The 16,633-nt window shown below is 40.5% G+C and overlaps 1 protein-coding gene and 1 non-coding gene across 2 annotated transcripts in view; both read right to left on the bottom strand.

Moving 5' to 3' along the window:
- ZNF157 (zinc finger protein 157) overlaps positions 1–16,254 on the bottom strand; it is a 34,882-nt gene extending 18,628 nt beyond the window's left edge. Inside the window, exon 1 of the mRNA XM_037158931.2 lies at positions 16,228–16,254. The gene's annotated coding sequence lies outside the window, so the exon portion shown is untranslated. The remainder of the gene's footprint in view (positions 1–16,227) is intronic.
- Positions 6,624–6,730, bottom strand: LOC119060422 (U6 spliceosomal RNA). The gene has a single exon (XR_005084586.2). It is a non-coding gene; the product is annotated as a U6 spliceosomal RNA (small nuclear RNA).
- Positions 16,255–16,633: the final 379 nt, after the last annotated feature.

Raw genomic sequence — 16,633 nt, 5'->3', positions numbered from 1 at the left:
CCAAGACTCCATCAACTTGGTTCACATGGGTTGTCCTGCCCTGGCGATTACTTAAGGCTCCACCCCATCCAACTTACTGGTACACTTATCTACAACAGGCCATGCTATTAACACAAGGAGTCAAAGCAGCCCTACCTGATACATAGAAAAAACACAGGTAGGTGCCAAAATGAGGAAACAAATACTGCCCAAATGAAAGAACAGAACAAAACTCCAGAAAAAGAGCTAAACAAAATGAAGATAACTATCAGATGCAGAGTTCAAAACACTGGTTTAATAACCAGTGCTCAAGGAACTTTAATGATTTTGAAGTTGGGTACTTCAAAATCATTAAAAAAATACCCAGGAAGAAATGAACGTTATACTAAGTGAAATTTTAAAAACTTTAAAGGGAACCAACAGTGGAGTAGATGAAGCCAAGAATCAAATCAATGATGTGGTACATAAGGAAGAAAAATACATTCAATCAGAACAGCAAAAACAAAAAAGAATTAAAAAAAAAAACCCCAAGATAGCTAAGGAGCATCTGGGAAAATTTCAAACGTGCCAATACTCAAATCATATGGGTGGCAGAAGGAGAAAAGGAAGAGCAAGAAATGAAAACTTATTTGAAAAAATAATGGAGAATTTTCATATTTTTGGTGAAGGAAATAGGCTTCCAGGAAGCCTTTGATTGCTGGATATTGACTTTGTATCCTGCTATTTTGCCAAATTCATTTATTAGATTAAGCAGTTTTTGGGTGCAGTCTATAGGATTTTCCATGTACACTATCATGTCATCTGCAAACAGTGACAGTTTTGTTTCCTCCTTTCCTATTTGGATGCCTTTTATTTCCTTTTCTTGTCTGATCACTGTGGCTAAAAATTCCAATACTATATTGAATAGAAGTGGTGAAAGTAGACAACCCTGTCTTCTTCCTGATCTTAGTGGAAAAGATTTTAGTTTTTGTCCATTGAGTATGATGTGGGCTGTAGGTCTCTCATATATGGCTTTTATTATATTGAGGAATGTTCCCTCTATTTCCACTTGGCTGAGTGTTTTTAACATAAATGGGTGTTGTACTTTATCAAAAGCTTTTTCCACATCAATTGATATGATCATGTGATTTTTGTCTTTGCTTTTGTTTATATGATGTATTACATTTACTGATTTGTGAATATTGAATCATTCTTGCATCCCTGGGATGAATCCCACTTGGTCATGGTGTATGATCTTTTAAATGTATTGTTGGATGCAGTTTTTGTTGAGGATTTTAGCATATATGTTCATCAGTGATATTGGCCTGAAGTTTTCTTTCTTTGCTGTACCTTTATCTGGTTTTGAGATTAGGATGATGCTGGCTTCATAAAAAGAGTTTGGGAGTCTTCCATCCTTTTGTATTTTTTGGAATAGTCTGTGAAGAACAGGGGTTAGCTCTTCCTTAAATGCTTTGTAGAATTCTCCTGTGAAACCATCTGGTCCAGGGCTTTTGTGCATCAGGAGATTTTTGATTACTGCTTCAATTTGCTGTTATTGGTCTATTCAGGCTTTCTGCTTCTTCTTCATTGAGTTTTGGAAGATTATATTTTTCTACAAATGTGTCCATTTCACCTAAGATTTCAAATTTCTTGGCATACAGTTCTTTGTAATAATTTCTTACAATCCTTTGTATTTCTGTGGTGTCAGCTGTAATCTCTCCTCTTTCATTTCTGATAGTGTTTATTTGGGTCCTCTCTTCTTTTCTTCATGATCCTGCTTAAAGGCTTGTTGATTTTGTTTATCTTTTCAAAAAACCAGCTCCTGAATTCATTGATCCTTAGAATTGTGCTTTTAGTCTCTATGTCATTTAATTCTGTTCTGATCTTGGTTATTTCCTTTCTTCTACTTGCTCTGGGCTCCTCTTTGTTGTTGTTCCTCGAGTTCTTATAGGAGTAGAGTTAGGTTGTTTGTTTGAAATGTTTCTATCTTTTTTAGGTAGGCCTGTATTGCTATCAACTTCCCTCTCAGGGCTGCCTTCACTGTGTCCCATAAGTTTTGGATTGTTGTGAGTTCATTTTCATTTGTTTCCAGAAACTTTGTGATCTCTTCCCTAATTTCATTCTTGACCCATTCGTTGTTTAATAGCATGCTATTCAATCTCCATGATTTTGAGTGTTTTTGGGTCTTTTCCCTTGGGGTTAGTTTCCAGTTTCAGTCCCTTGTGGTCAGAGAAAATGCTTGGGTTGATTTCAATTTTCTTAAATTTGTTGAGGCTTGTTTTGTGCCCTATCATGTGGTCTATCTTTGAAAATGTCCCACGCACATTTGAAAAGAACGTGTATTTAGCTTCTTTAGGATGAAGGGCTCTATATATATCAGTTAAGTCCATTTCATCTAGGGCATTGTTCAATGCCACAATATCTTTGTTGATATTTTGTTTGGAAGATCTGTCCATTTATGACAGTGTGGTGTAAAAATCCCCTACTATAATTGTGTTGCTGTCAATATCTTTCTTGAAGTATTCTTAAGATTTTCTTTATATATTTTGGTGCTCCTATGTTTGGTGCATATATATTTACAATATTTATGTCTTCTTGGTGGATTCTTCCCTTGAGTATTATGAAGTGACCTTCTGGGTCTCTTTTTATGACCCCTTTTTTGAAGATTATTTTGTCTGATATGAGTATTGCTACCGGCTTTTTTTTCCTGGCTGTTTGCTTGGAAAATTTGTTTCCAGCCTTTCACTTTTAGTCTGTGCAGGTCTTTTGTCCTGAGGGGGGTCTCTTGTAGGCATCATATGTGTGGGTCATGCTTTCTTATCCATTCAGCTATTCTATGTCTTTTAAGTGGAGCATTTAATCCATTTACGGTTAAGGTTATTATTGATGGGTATTTATTCATTGTCATTTTTATACCTGTGTTTCTCTTTGTGTTTCTTTTCCTTCCTTTCCTTAAAGTAGTCCTTTTAGTATTTCTTGCAGAGCTGGTTTGGTGGAGGTGTATTCTTTTAGACTTTTTTAGTCTTGAAAGCTATTTATTTGGCCTTCTATGTTGATTGAGAGCCTTGCTGGGTAAAGTAACCTTGGTTACAGGTCTCTGGTTCTCATTACTTGGAATATTTCTTACCATTCTCTTCTTGCTTGGAGCGTTTCCATTGAGAAGTCAGCAGCTAACTTTATTGGGGCTCCCTTGTATGTTACTTCCTGTCTCTCCCTTGCTGCCTTTAAGATTCTCTCTGTCTTGGAATTTTGCCATTTCAATGATGATGTGTCTTGAAGTGGGCCTCTTGGGGTTCCTCTTCATTGGGACTCTCTGTGTTTCCTGGATTTGTGTGACTTTTTCTCTCATCAAATTAGAAAAGTTTTCTATCATTACTTTTTCACACAGATTTTCTATCCTTTGCTCTTCTTCTCCTTCTGGTATCTCTATTATCCGGATATTATTACGATTCATACTGTCTTGCATTTCTCTTAATCCCTCTTCATTCTTTCTGAGGCTCTTTTCCTTTTCTTGCTCTTTCTGGGAGTTTTTTCCTACTTAGTCCTCCAACTCGCTGATCTGATCTTCTGCTTCATCAGTCCTGCTTTTGATTCCTTCCACTGTGTTCTTCAGTTCAGACACTGTATTCTCCATTTCCTCTTGGCTCTTGCTGATGGTTTCTATTTCCTTTTTCATGTTGATATAGTTTGCAGTGAGTTCATTGTAATTCCCCTGTAGTTTCTGGTAGCTCATTGTGAGCTCTTTGAACTTCCTGATAACCAGTGCTTTGAATTCAATATCTGATAGTTGACTTGCCTCTATTTCATTTAGCATTCTTCCTGAGGCTTCCTCCTTTCCTTTCATTTGGGGATTGTTTCTTTGTCTTCCCATTGTTTGTGAGACTCTTCTTGTTAGCTTCAGCTTCTTAAATTGATTTGTTCTGGCTTCCTGGGTTCATGGTGTGAACTTCTGTGGTATAATACCTGTGAGATTCAGTGGTATAGTCTCCTTGATCTCCCCAGCTCACTGTTCTTGGGCTATCCTTTACATTGGCTCTGAGTTTGTCTTTGGGTTTTGGTTGTTTTTGGGTCTTTCTTTTGTGGGTCCTTTCCCCCAGATGGTGAACTGATGGTCCCTCTGTCCACCACCCATTTTAATTTGTTGTACTGGTGAGGGTGGGCTGTGATGAGGGTAGTTCTTCTGTGTGTACAGGGTTTTGAGGATTCTCTTTTGCTCTTGTTCTGTTGTTTGCCCTGGGTAGTTTCTCCACTATTTATTTGTATTTCCAGATAGGCCTTGGATTGATGTTTGTGCGGTTTCCACTCTGTCCTTCACCTTCTTCTGTTGTTATCTGTTGGTGGTTCCTTTGTTGTCGGTTTTTCTCTTCCAGTGGGTATCCTGGTGTTCACTGCTTCCACCTACTCTCTTTTTTGTGTGTGTGTGATCAGTTGGAGGGGAAGGCAAAATGATTTATGACAGCAGGAGAGTATTCTATGATATTTACAGTAGCAGCCAGTAGAGAAGAGATAGGAGATCCTTTGACTATGTATAGTGATAGCCATATTCTTCAACCCAACTAGCCCCTTTTTAGAAAGGATGGAAAGAAGATAAGGCTATTGTTGGGGATGGAAGGTTTGTGAGTTGAATCTAAAAAGCAGTGAGGTTGTGGGAGGCCAGATTCTGAGGTAAGTTGAGAACAAAGGATGGTAAATAGGTGTAGTGTGAGAGAGAATAGAGTTAACTAACCACTACAGTAATATAGTTCAGGAAACAATGAAGTGGGCTAAGATCTGGGAGGGGTGCTGTGTAGTATTTACAATAGTATGTAACAGCTATTATTTACAGTAATATTAGAGCAACAGTCGTATGACAGAATCTATGAGATATCAAGATTAGGGAGTATTGGACCTTCAATAGTGTGCTAATGGAGCAAGGGGAAGTAAAGGACAGTAAATTAGCAATACACTGTGAATGAGGAGACACGGGAAACCTGTCAAATGATACAATATATCCAGCCAAGGCAAAGAAGAGTATACAGAAAGAGGAGAAATACAAAGATACTATTAAAATAAAATATGTAAGAATAATAATACAAATATGCAGTAACTTGTAGTTTCTCTGCTATAGGAAAGTGAAATTTGTCTCTCTGTCTGTACTGTTGGGATGCCCCCTCTTTGCGTCCAACTCTGGTCTTTTCGCAGTTCCAAGTTTTTTGTCTCACTTGTGGTGGGGGGGAAGGCAGTGGAAGGGAGGAAAAAGCAATAAGTTTGGAAAGAAAGGAAGAAGAAATAAAACAAGAAAGGCAGAAAGAGAGGGAAACAGTATTGAAAGATAAAACAATAATAAAGTTAAAAAATAAAAGATTATTTTAAAAAACACCTCTTTTTGTTTTCCAGCTGGCCAAACCAGGTTTTCTGGTCTCACTGGCTGCAGCAGGCTGAGGGATGATTGGTGTGGCCTTTCTTTCTTGTGGGTGTACTCAGCCGGTCTCGTGAGCACTATCCCAAGATCCAGAATGGCGCCTCTCCCCAGCACCCCACCAAGGGAATCCAGGTCCTTTTTATTTTTTAAATTTTTAAAAATTTTATTGATTATGCCATTACATTTGTTCTATTTCCCCCCCTTCATTCCCCTCCACCCTGCACATCCCTCCCCCACCATTCCCCCCTTTAGTTCATGACCACATATCTCAAGTTCTTTAGATTCTATATTTCCCCTACTATTCTTACCCTCTCCCCTATCTATTTTTTATCTACAGTCTATGTTACTTATTTTCTGTACCTTCTCCTCCCTTCTCCTTCTCCCACTCCCCTGTTGCTAACCCCTCATGTGATCTTCATTTCTATGGTTCACTCCTGATCTAGCTGTCCTCTTAGTTTGCTTTTGTTTTAGGTGTGGTTGTTAATAACTGTGAGTTTGCTGTCCTTTCATTGTTCATCTTTTTTAGAGCACTCTTTTCCCGGGAGTCACTGCCATGGGCTGGAGTGTGGGCGCATGCTCCTGGCCAGGCTTTCCTGGTCCTGCAGGCTTGGGTGCAAACCTTTCCCAATGCTACTGGGAACACTAGGGTGACTCTCAATTTTCCCAAGATGGAGACCACAGACTTCACGTGTGATCAAGGCCCCCGAGTTTGCCTCCTCTTGCCCATTCCTCTCTCCGACACTTTAAGCAAGCAGATCTCTCCCAGCATTTTTCAAACTGTGCCCGGCCAGGTAGGGAGGGAGCTGATGACCCTGCTCTCTTTGAAGGACCTTGCTGCCAGCCCTTAGTTCCCAAAGAGTCCATGGCAGTCCAGTTCCGGGCCCCTGGTGACCTGACCGGTGGAGGCAGCCTCAGCCTGCAGCCTCAGCCTGTGGTCTCTGCACTGTTCCCTTGGACCTTATTGATCTGCAGCCGTCTCCTCACTGTCTGGTCTTTCAGTATCCGCTACAATTTCTGGACTCCTATTTTCCTATATGCTGGGGCACTGTTGGCTATTTGCTGTGTTCCTCCGCAGATCGGCCAGGTTTTTCTCCCTTGCGTGGGAGGAAGCGGAATCCTCTTTGTCCTACTCTGCCTCCATCTTCTCCTCCTCCCATACATTTTATATAATACTGTATTATAAAACTACAGTATACTTGGAGATATTTAGACTTTGGTTGATAAAAAAAAGAAACAAAATACATATGTAAAATACTGAAGATGAAAAAATATGGAATGCCTCGGGAATTTGCATGTCATTCTTGCTCAGAGGCCATACTAATCTTCTTTGTATTGTTCCAATTGTAGTATATATGCTGCTGAAGTGAGCAGTGATTAGCAATTTCTTATTTCATAATGCTCTTCCTGCACAAAGTTCTTTGATAACATCATCAGAACACTCAAATTGTATACCACCCGTCAACTCAGAAATGAAGTGAACCAGCCAGAAGAGTGCTAGAAAAGCATGGGGAAAAATTCAAATGGAAGAGAAAGGTTGATGAAGTTCTCAGGGTGATGGTGATGAAAATACTTGGAATACAAATTCTACTCAACAAATGTAATGAGACTAGTACAAGACGTACAGTAATCATTGTTTGTCTTATGATTTAATTCAACTAAAATTCTATTGGGGAGGTAGGACTGCTTTAAATTTTTGAACTAATCTATATTTTCAAATGTTTCTTTAATCCTGCTTAGTGTGTGTAGGTTAAACTGGTCTAATTTAGGACAGTCAAGAGATAAAACTACTAAATAGCTGCAAAGTCCCTGCAAATGACAAACAACTATTAGAAGTCTAAAGAATCTAAAGGTCTGACAGAACTTTCCTCCATCACCTTCCTTATGCAGTGTTCATGTACCCATTATCCCTATACTCTCAGATGATATGTTTTGTTTAGAGATATTTTGCTCTAAAACTCTTAAGCCCACACAAAGTAACTGGCTTTTCAGAGTATATAATTTGATTCTTGGTCAGATGCATTTTAATTAACCACTCAGATAATAATTTATGTTTAGCCTTTCTCTTATGGCTCATCAACTGCAAGCACAATCTGGTAGTATTTAATCTTACTTAAACAACAAATGAAAAATCTTTTCAAAAGGAAAAAATACCTAGAGACCAGTAATAACCTTTATGACAATATTGTAATTGAAAATAATGCTTTTATCATCCATATTAAGATCTACAAAAACATTTCTTGACCTTCAGGTACAGAAAATTTTTACTATAGAAGAATTATTGATTTCTCTGTGGGGGCATTTTAATTACTGTGTCTGATTGCAATAAGTCTAGTCTTCAAAGTTTCTACCTGTTAAGTCTGTCAACTAGCATGCCTACCTTCTAAAACTTGTGTTGATATTTTCTTCTTTTCACTTCCTTTATCCTAATATTTATCTACTTATACTTATAAGCTCCTTAAAACCACAGGAAAACAAAGGCAGCAAGTAAATAAATGGCAATAAAACCTAGCTGGGAATGTAAGCATTTCCAACTCATGTTTGGAAGCTCTAGGAAGCAATAGTTGGGGAGGGTAGAATAACTGATGATAAGGAGAAAGTTGCCATGCATGGCTCAGGATCATCAGCCTCCAAACATTATTACCACGCAATGTGAAGAGGAAGACTTTTCACTGTCATCCACTGAATTCCTTACACTTTAATGATTCCTCTCCTGTGACACAAAAATTTAATTTCTGGAAAAATTTCTTTAACAGATAATCATGGACATGCATAAAAATCCATCAAGGAATTTCACCACCAAATTGTCATTTATAATGAAAACCTACTGCCATTGCACATGCTCAAAAGATGAAATGCTGTGTAACCATTAAAATTATGTAGAGATCTAGACATGGAAAAATATTTATGTAACACTCCCAGTGTTTCTTGTTTTTAAAAGAAGGCAACCATTTTTATTAGTTTTACTATATTATTCCATTATTTTGTAAATTATAGGACAAACCAAAAAAATAATTATGTTAATGTCATTATGACCCCTCTACCAAAAATTATAAAGTATATCAAAGATGTAAAAGTTCTGTAATTTTAATCTGAACTGGCAAAGAGCTCTGTATTCTTTTTCTCTTAAGAAGAAGTAAGCTTACCTCTGCTTCCAGAAAAAAAAATGTAAATGTACTTTTCTCTATTCTTCCTGCTAAGTACAACTAAAACCCTGACACTATATATAAAACAAAGAAGGGAAGACTCTGACAGTTGAAGAGAAAGCAGACCAGCCACAGACCTCAGAACCTGAGAAACAACATAGCAGTTGATTCCCACCCTGGCCAGTGTGGTTCAGTTGGTTGGGCATCACCCTGCGAACTGAAAGTCCTAGGTTTAATTCCCAGCCAGGGCACATGTCTAGGTTGTGAGTTTGGCCCTGGTTGGGGCACATATAAGAAGTAACCAATCGACGTTTCTCACTCCCATTGAAGTTTCTACCTCACATTGATGTTTCTCTCCTTCTCCCTCCCTTCCCTTCTCTCTAAAAATAAATAAATAAAGTTAAAAAACATAGCAGTCATTCCTTTCAGTTTGCTTTTTATCTCATATATCCCAGACTAGGTGCTGGAGAAGCTGGAAACCCAAAAATGCCAGTGGACACAAACAAATATAGCTCTAGGAAAGCCTGTTTTCTCAAGTCCAAGGACAAGCAAATGAACAACCTAGCAAGACAGAAGAAATTTTAAATAATAACTATCTTTCTCTAGCCAAGCATCATGGAAAAAATTATGGGTCATAACACCATCTCATCAGCAAAAGCCAAATTGGGAGCATATTATTTCCACTCTTATCTGGCTATAGTAAGGTGCTGCACCCGCTACAACACTGGTGTGATATAAGAAAAGATCAAGTAAGGGAAATAAGGCTCATCTGTTCTGGGCAGTAATGAGGCTCCTCATTCAGTGCTGGCAGTAGAGAAATCATGGGGAGGCTGGACTTCTACCCCAAATCAGCAGTAATAAGATATCCATCCTCCATCTCGCTGGAGTGGTGTCAGGGGAGGCCTGCTGGTCAAGGCTTTCATCACTGCCAAGGAGCAGCAAGCCCAAGCCCCCACCCTCCCATGGTATCAGTGGAGTAATGGGAAGCAGCAATTAGGCACTACTACTCCTTCCATCCAGGGAGAAACCAGGTGAGACAGTATAAAGCTAGAATTCCACCCCCACCCAGAAGTAGCTCTCCACCTTGGGTGTCAAGGGAAGCTAAATGGGAAACCTGGACCTCCCCTACATGGCTATAATGAAATGGTGCCTCGCCTTCCTCAGGTGGAGACCAGATAAAATAGGTTTAAATAAGAACCAACTTTAGCTCTGGCTGGTGTGGCTCAGTGGAGCTGGTTTGGACTAAGTGCCGGCCTGTAAACCAAAAGGTTGCTGGTTTGAATTCCAATACAGGGTACGTGCCTGGGTTGCAGGTCAGGTCCCCAGTTGGGGGTATGTGAGAGGCAATTGACAAAGATACTTCTCTCACACATTGGTGTTTCTCTCCCTCTCTTTCTCCCTCCCCCATCTCTAATATATATATATATATTTTTAAAGATTTTATTTATTTATCTTTAGAGGGGAGGGAAGGAGAGAGGGAGAGAAATACCAATGTATGGTTGCCTCTCGTGCATCCCCTGCTGGGAACTGGCTTGCAACCCAGGCATGTGCCCTGACTGGGAATCGAACCATGGTTGTTTGGTTCGCAGTCTCATGCTCAATCCACTGAGCTATACCAGCCAGGACTAAATAAATAAATATATATATATATATATATATATATATATATATATATATATTTTATAATTTTTTTAATTTTTTATTGATTATGCTGTTACAGTTGTTCTATTCCCCCTTTCATTCCCCTCCACCCTACCCCCATCCCCACCATTACCCCCCTTTAGTTTATGACCATGTGTCTCAAGTCCTTTAGATTCTATATTTCCCATGCTATTCTTGCCCCCCCCATCTATTTTCTATCTACTGTCTATGCTACTTATTTTCTGTACCTTCTCCCCTCTTCTCCCTCCTCCCACTCCCCTGTTGCTAACCCTCCTTGAGATCTTCATTTCTATGTTTCCACTCCTGATCTAGCTGTCCTTTTAGTTTGCTTTTGTTTTAGGTGTGGTTGTGAATAACTGTGAGTTTGTTGTCCTTTCACTGTTCATGTTTCATTAACTTCTTTTTCTTAGATAAGTCCCTTTAACATTTCATATAATAAGGGCTTGGTGATGATGAACTCCTTGAATTTGATCTTATCTGAGAAGCACCTTATCTGTCCTTCCGTTCTAAATGAAAGTTTTGCTGGATAGAGCAATCTTGGTTGTAGGTCTTTGGTTTTCATGACTTGGAATACCTCTTTCCAGCCCCTTCTTGCCTGTAAGGTCTCTTTTGAGAAATCCGCTGACAGTCTGATGGGGACTCCTTTGTAGGTGACTGTCCCCTTAGCTCTTGCTGCTTCTAGGATTCTCTCCTTCATTTTAATCTTGGCTAATGTAATTATGATGTGCCTTGGTGTGTTTCTTCTTGGATCCAACTTCTTTGGTACTCTCTGAGCTTCCTGGATTTCCTGGAAGTCTATTTCCCTTTGCCAGATTGGGGGAAATTCTCCTTTATTATTTGTTCAAATAAGTTTTCCACTGGTGGCTGTGCCTTTCCCCCTTCTGGTACCCCTATAATTCGGATGTTGGAGCGTTTAAAGATGTCCTGGAGGTTCCTAAGACTCTCCTCATTTCTTTGAATTCTTGCTTCTTGACTCTTTTCTGTTTGGCCATTATTTGCTTTCTTCTGGTCCACTCCATTGATTTGAGTCCCAGTTTCCTTTTCATTGCTATTGGTGTCCTGTGCAATTCCATTCATTTCAATTAGTTTCACCTTCATATATTTGTCTAATTTGTCGGTATAATCAACCAGTTCTGTGAGGATCCTGATCACCAGTGTTTTAAACTGTGCGTCTGAGAGTTTTGCTATTTCTTCATCGCTTAGATCTATGGGCTCTGGGGCTTTGAGATATTCTTGCGACATTTTTTGGTCTGTTCTGGCCCTTTAAGTGTGAGAAGTGGCGCCTTGGACTCCCAGGTCGCTGGGTTGTGACGCTGTATGTGGGGGCGTGGTCAGAGCGGGGAAATGGCGACCCCCTCTGCTGTTTCTCACAGCTGGGTGAGGATTAGCGTCTTAGGTGGTTCACCTGGGCCGGGCCACTCAGAGTCGCTGGGTTATGACGCTGCATGTGGAGGTGGGGTCAGAGCAGGGAAATGGCGGCGCCCTCCACTGCCGCTTGTCGCGGGGACCCGTCTGGCCCTGGTCCAACCGCCCACTCCTTCGCCTGTCCGCCAGCGCACAAATGCGCGACCACAGTCAACACGCAGCACCGCTCCCCCACTGTCTCCCCCGCCGTCGCTTGCCTGGTCGCTCGCTCGGTCGCTCACTAGGTCCAACCCTGCACCTGGATTCCGTGCGTATGGATTCCGCGCGCGTGAGTCCGTCCAGCTGAGTTTTCCTGTGCAATCCGGCTTCACCAGCCGCTGGTTTCGCCCCTTACCGGTCAGGCTGAAGAATTTCTTGTTAACGGACTTCCGAAATGTTCAATTTTCCATGTTCTGGCTGTGTTTTCTGTTGCTAATATTTAGTTGTCTCTAAACTTGGTTGTGTGAGAAGGCATGGCACATCCACCTATGCCTCCATCTTGGCGGAAGTCCAATAAACATATTACTCCTTAAGAATCAGCCCTGGCTGGTGTGGCTCAATGGATTGAGGGCCAGCCTGTGATCCAAACGGTTGCCAGTTCGATTCCCTGTCAGGGCACATGCCTGGGTTGCAGGCCAGGTCCCCAGTAAGAGGCACATGAGAAGCAACCACACATTGACAATTCTCTCCCTCTCTCCCTCCCTTCCCCTCTATCTAAAAATAAATTTAAAATATTTTTAAAACTTAAGAATCAAATTCTAATAATACCAAAAGAGGCTAGGTTTCAGTTGAGAATCACTCATATCAAGGGCCACAAAAATCTCAAACTGAATGAAAAAGGAAGTACCAAGAATGAGATAACAGAGATAATTATCCAACAAAGATTTTGAATCAACCATCACAAAAATGCTTCCACATAGAAGTTGGTAGTTACAGAATAGCCATGGGGATGTAAAGTACAGTATAGTAAATTCAGTAGCCAGAGAACTTATACACATGACACATGGACATGAACAGTGGTGTGGGGACTGCCTGAGGGAGTGCTGGGTGGAGGGGGACAAAGGGGAAAAATTGGGATAACTATAATAATCAATAAAATATTATTTAAAAAACAAAAATGCTTCAACAAGCAGGTCTCAGCAAAAAACATAGAAGATGGAAATTTTAGACCTGAAAAATACGATAACCAAAATAAAAAATTCAGTGGATGGCCTCAACAACAAAACAGAGAGGAAAGAATCAGTGAAATAGAACACAGAAGAATAGAAACTTAAAAATGAAAACAAAAACTACACAAACAACTAGAACAGGAACAGAATCACAGAAATGGAGAACACATGGAGAGATTTCAGTGGGGAGGGGGGAAAATGGGGAAAAAGGTGCAGGGAAGAAGCATAACTGGCAGGTACAAAATAGACAGGGGGAGGTTATGAATAGTATAGGAGATGGAGAAGGCAAAGAAGTTATATGTACAATCCATGGACATGAACTAAGGGGGGGATGCTAGAGGATTGAGGGGTGTAGGGTAGAGGGTGGATAAAGAGAGAAAAGTTGGAGACTTCTGCCAAGATGGAGGCGTAGGTGGAAACACTCTGCCTTCTCTCACAACCAAGTTTAAAAACAACAAAGTTTTAGCAAAAAAAACCACAGCCAAACCACAGAAAATCGAACTATATGGAAGTCTGACAACAACAAACCCTTCAGCCTAACCAGTAAGAGGGGAAGAGCCAACAGCAGAGCGGGGTCGGGCAGGAAACACCCACCAGACCAACCGGGCTCGAGACCCAGGCACACAAGCAGCCAAGGGCAGATCCCAAGTGTGGAGTAGCAGTGGGTGGACCCACTGAGGGCTGAGCGCGGTCACACATTCACATGCAGATAAACTGTAAACCGGTGAAGGAGCAAGTAGTGAGGCCCCAGTGGCTGGGAGCAGCAGAGGGGACCGCTATTGTCCCTCTCTGACCCCGCCCCCACATACAGCATCACAAACCAGCAACCTGGGCAGACCTGCCCTAGTGAACACCTAAGGCTCCGCTCCTTCTATGTAAGAGGCACTAAACAGATCAAAACATGGCTCAAGAACAACTCAGAGCCCCAGAACTGATAAATCTAGGTGACGAAGAAATTGCCAAACTTTCAGATGCACAGTTCAAAACACTGGTGATCAGGATGCTCACAGAACTGGTTGATTTTAGTCACAAATTAGAGGAACATATGAAGGCTGAACTAATTGAAATGAAGTGCAATGCACAGGAAACCGATAGTAATGGAAAAGAAACTAGGACTCAAATCAAAGGAGTGGACCAGAAGGAAGAAAAAAATGACCAAACAGAAAAGGATGAAGAAACAAGAATTAAAAAAAATGAGGAGAGGCTTAGGAACTTTCAGGACATCTTTAAACGTTCCATCATCCGAATTATAGGGGTACCAGAAGGGGAATAGGAACAGCCACCAGTGGAAAACTTATTTGAACAAATAATAAAGGACAACTTCCCCATTCTGGCAAAGGAATTTCCTGGAGACTTCCAGGAAATCCAGGAAGCTCAGACAGTCCCAAAGAAGTTGGACCCAAGGAGGAACACACCAAGGCACATCATAATTACATTACCCAGTATTAAAATGAAGAAGAGAATCCTAGAAGCAGCAAGACATAAGGGGACAGTCACCTACAAAGGAGTTCCCATCAGACTATCAGCAGACTTCTCAAAAGAGACCTTACAGGCAAGAAGGGGCTGGAAAGAAGTATTCCAAGTCATGAAATCCAAAGACCTACAACCAAGATTGCTCTATCCAGCAAAGCTTTCATTTAGAATGGAAGGACGGATAAAGTGCTTCTCAGATAAGGTCAGGTTCAAGGAGTTCATCATCACCAAGCCTTTACTATATGAAATGTTAAAGGTACTTATCTAAGAAAAAGAAGATAAAAAAGATGAACAGTGAAAGGACAGCAAATTCACAGTTATTAAGAACCACACCTAAAACAAAAGCAAACTAAGAGGACAGCTAGATTAGGAGAAGAACCACAGAAATGGAGATCACATGGAGGGGTTAGCAACAGGGGAGTGGGAGAAGGAGAAAGGGGGAGAAGGTACAGAAAATAATTAGCATAGACAATAGGTAGAAAATAGATAGGGGGAGGGCAAGAATAGTAGGGGAAATATAGAATCTAAAGAACTTGAGACACATGGTCATAAACTAAAGGTGGGGAATGGTGGGGGAGGGGGTGTGCAGGGTGGAAAGGGAATGAAGGGAGGGAAATAGAACAACTGTAATGGCATGATCAATAAAATATATTTTAAAAGAGAGAGAAAAGTTGGGAAAACTGTAATAGCATAATCAATATAATATACTTTAAAAATTCAAATGATGAACCTATTGCTGTTAAAATTAGCAAGAAGATAGGGATGTCTGACATAATTGAAAATTGTTTTCCTGGCTTTGGCTCACACAATAGAAGATGAAACAATCAGAATAAGTATTGCAAAGAAATAAAAATGTAGCTTTATTTGCCGCAGATATGATGTCACATGTAGAAATTAGAATTCACTGGATAATTTCATAAGGGGCTAGGTACAAGATAAATTTATAAGAGCAGATAGTTTTTCCTCTATAACAGCAGTGATGAAGTGAAAATGGAAAAAAGACCCATTAGTAATGATAACAAGAAATATATATAACAAGCTTGTTTAAGGAACTGGACCTATAAAATTAAATTTAAAAAATTGACAAATATAAAACAATCACACAGACATACCATATCCCTGGATAAGAAGATTTAGTAGATTTAATAGCACTATATTAAGGTAATGTAAAGAATAAATTAAAGAAAAATGTAAATACAAAGCTCAATAATAAGATCGTGCATAGAAAATTTTAGCTAATGAGTCTCTTAGAAGGATATTCATGTTCTTAAATGATTTTTCACAAAGGAAGGCTGAATATTAATAAATTAACATGTAACTTTAAAAGTTAGATAAAGAGAAAATAGTACAGGTCAGAGCAAAAATTAAGGAAATAGAAAACAAAGATATATTAGAGAGGATCAACAAGGCCAAACGCTAGTTCTTTGGAAATACTAATAAAATTATCAATTCTCTGGGGGGACTGATGAAGGACAAATCTAAACATACAGACTATTAATTATTAAGACTTGACAACAAGACACAGAAGGGAGTCTAACAACTAACAACCACAGACACCTCCATTCCTGACCCGCATAGACTCCCATTCACTAGATTCTTTTTAAAAATTATCTTATTGTTGTTCGAGTACAGTTATCTGCATTTACCCTCCACTACTCCCCCTACCCCACCCCGACTATGCCTACCTCCCTCCCCTGATTCCATCCACCCCTTTGGTTTGGTCCATGTGTCCTTTGTAGTTGTTCCTGAATATTCACTAGATTCTTTAATTTCCTATCAGTTGAACTAACTGACAGGGTATCTTTCCCAAAAGCCAACAAAGCCATCACCTCAAAAATTACCATAGTGGCTGTCAAGCCACAAACCTTCGTGCATTCGCTTTAGCGCCGCACACCACCAAGACTTAAACGACCTCCGAGGGCACTACCGTTTCCTGCCATCACCCTTACCACTGCCCCTTTCAGGGCTATTGGTTTCGCACACGATCATAAAGGCTGTGAGGCTGTGATCTACTCACTCTGAATCAGGTGCAGTTGTGAATCCGCCCAGACATTAACTGTGAGTGACGTCATCAGGCGAGGAACATGGCTGCTCCCAGGCGTCCCTACATAAGAGACGCCATCTTAGCAGCTATTCCGTACACTGGGCTGTTCCACACAAGTGGGGGCGGGGGTGCCGTTATTCACGGTAGAAACCTTGTGAGTGAGAGCTTTGGCAGCACATAGTCTTTGGAACTGGGTTCTAATGGTCTATGCAAAGTTTACAGAAGTAGAGGTGGCAAACTCCTATCCCTGAGGAGAGAGGAGAAGTTTCCAGATCTTCAGTGGAGATACTACTGGGGAGAGGGGGAAAGGATTACAGTTTCTTCCTAGGGGATGTCACCAGAAGTTAGGATGGTACAGTCCTCCCTCCTGGCCAATACT

This window comes from Artibeus jamaicensis, unplaced genomic scaffold, assembly GCF_021234435.1.
Source record: "Artibeus jamaicensis isolate MK-2021 breed Jamaican fruit bat unplaced genomic scaffold, CSHL_Jam_final contig_60, whole genome shotgun sequence".
Classification (NCBI taxonomy): Eukaryota; Metazoa; Chordata; class Mammalia; order Chiroptera; family Phyllostomidae; genus Artibeus; species Artibeus jamaicensis.
This window is presented reverse-complemented; position numbering and strand designations above follow the sequence as displayed.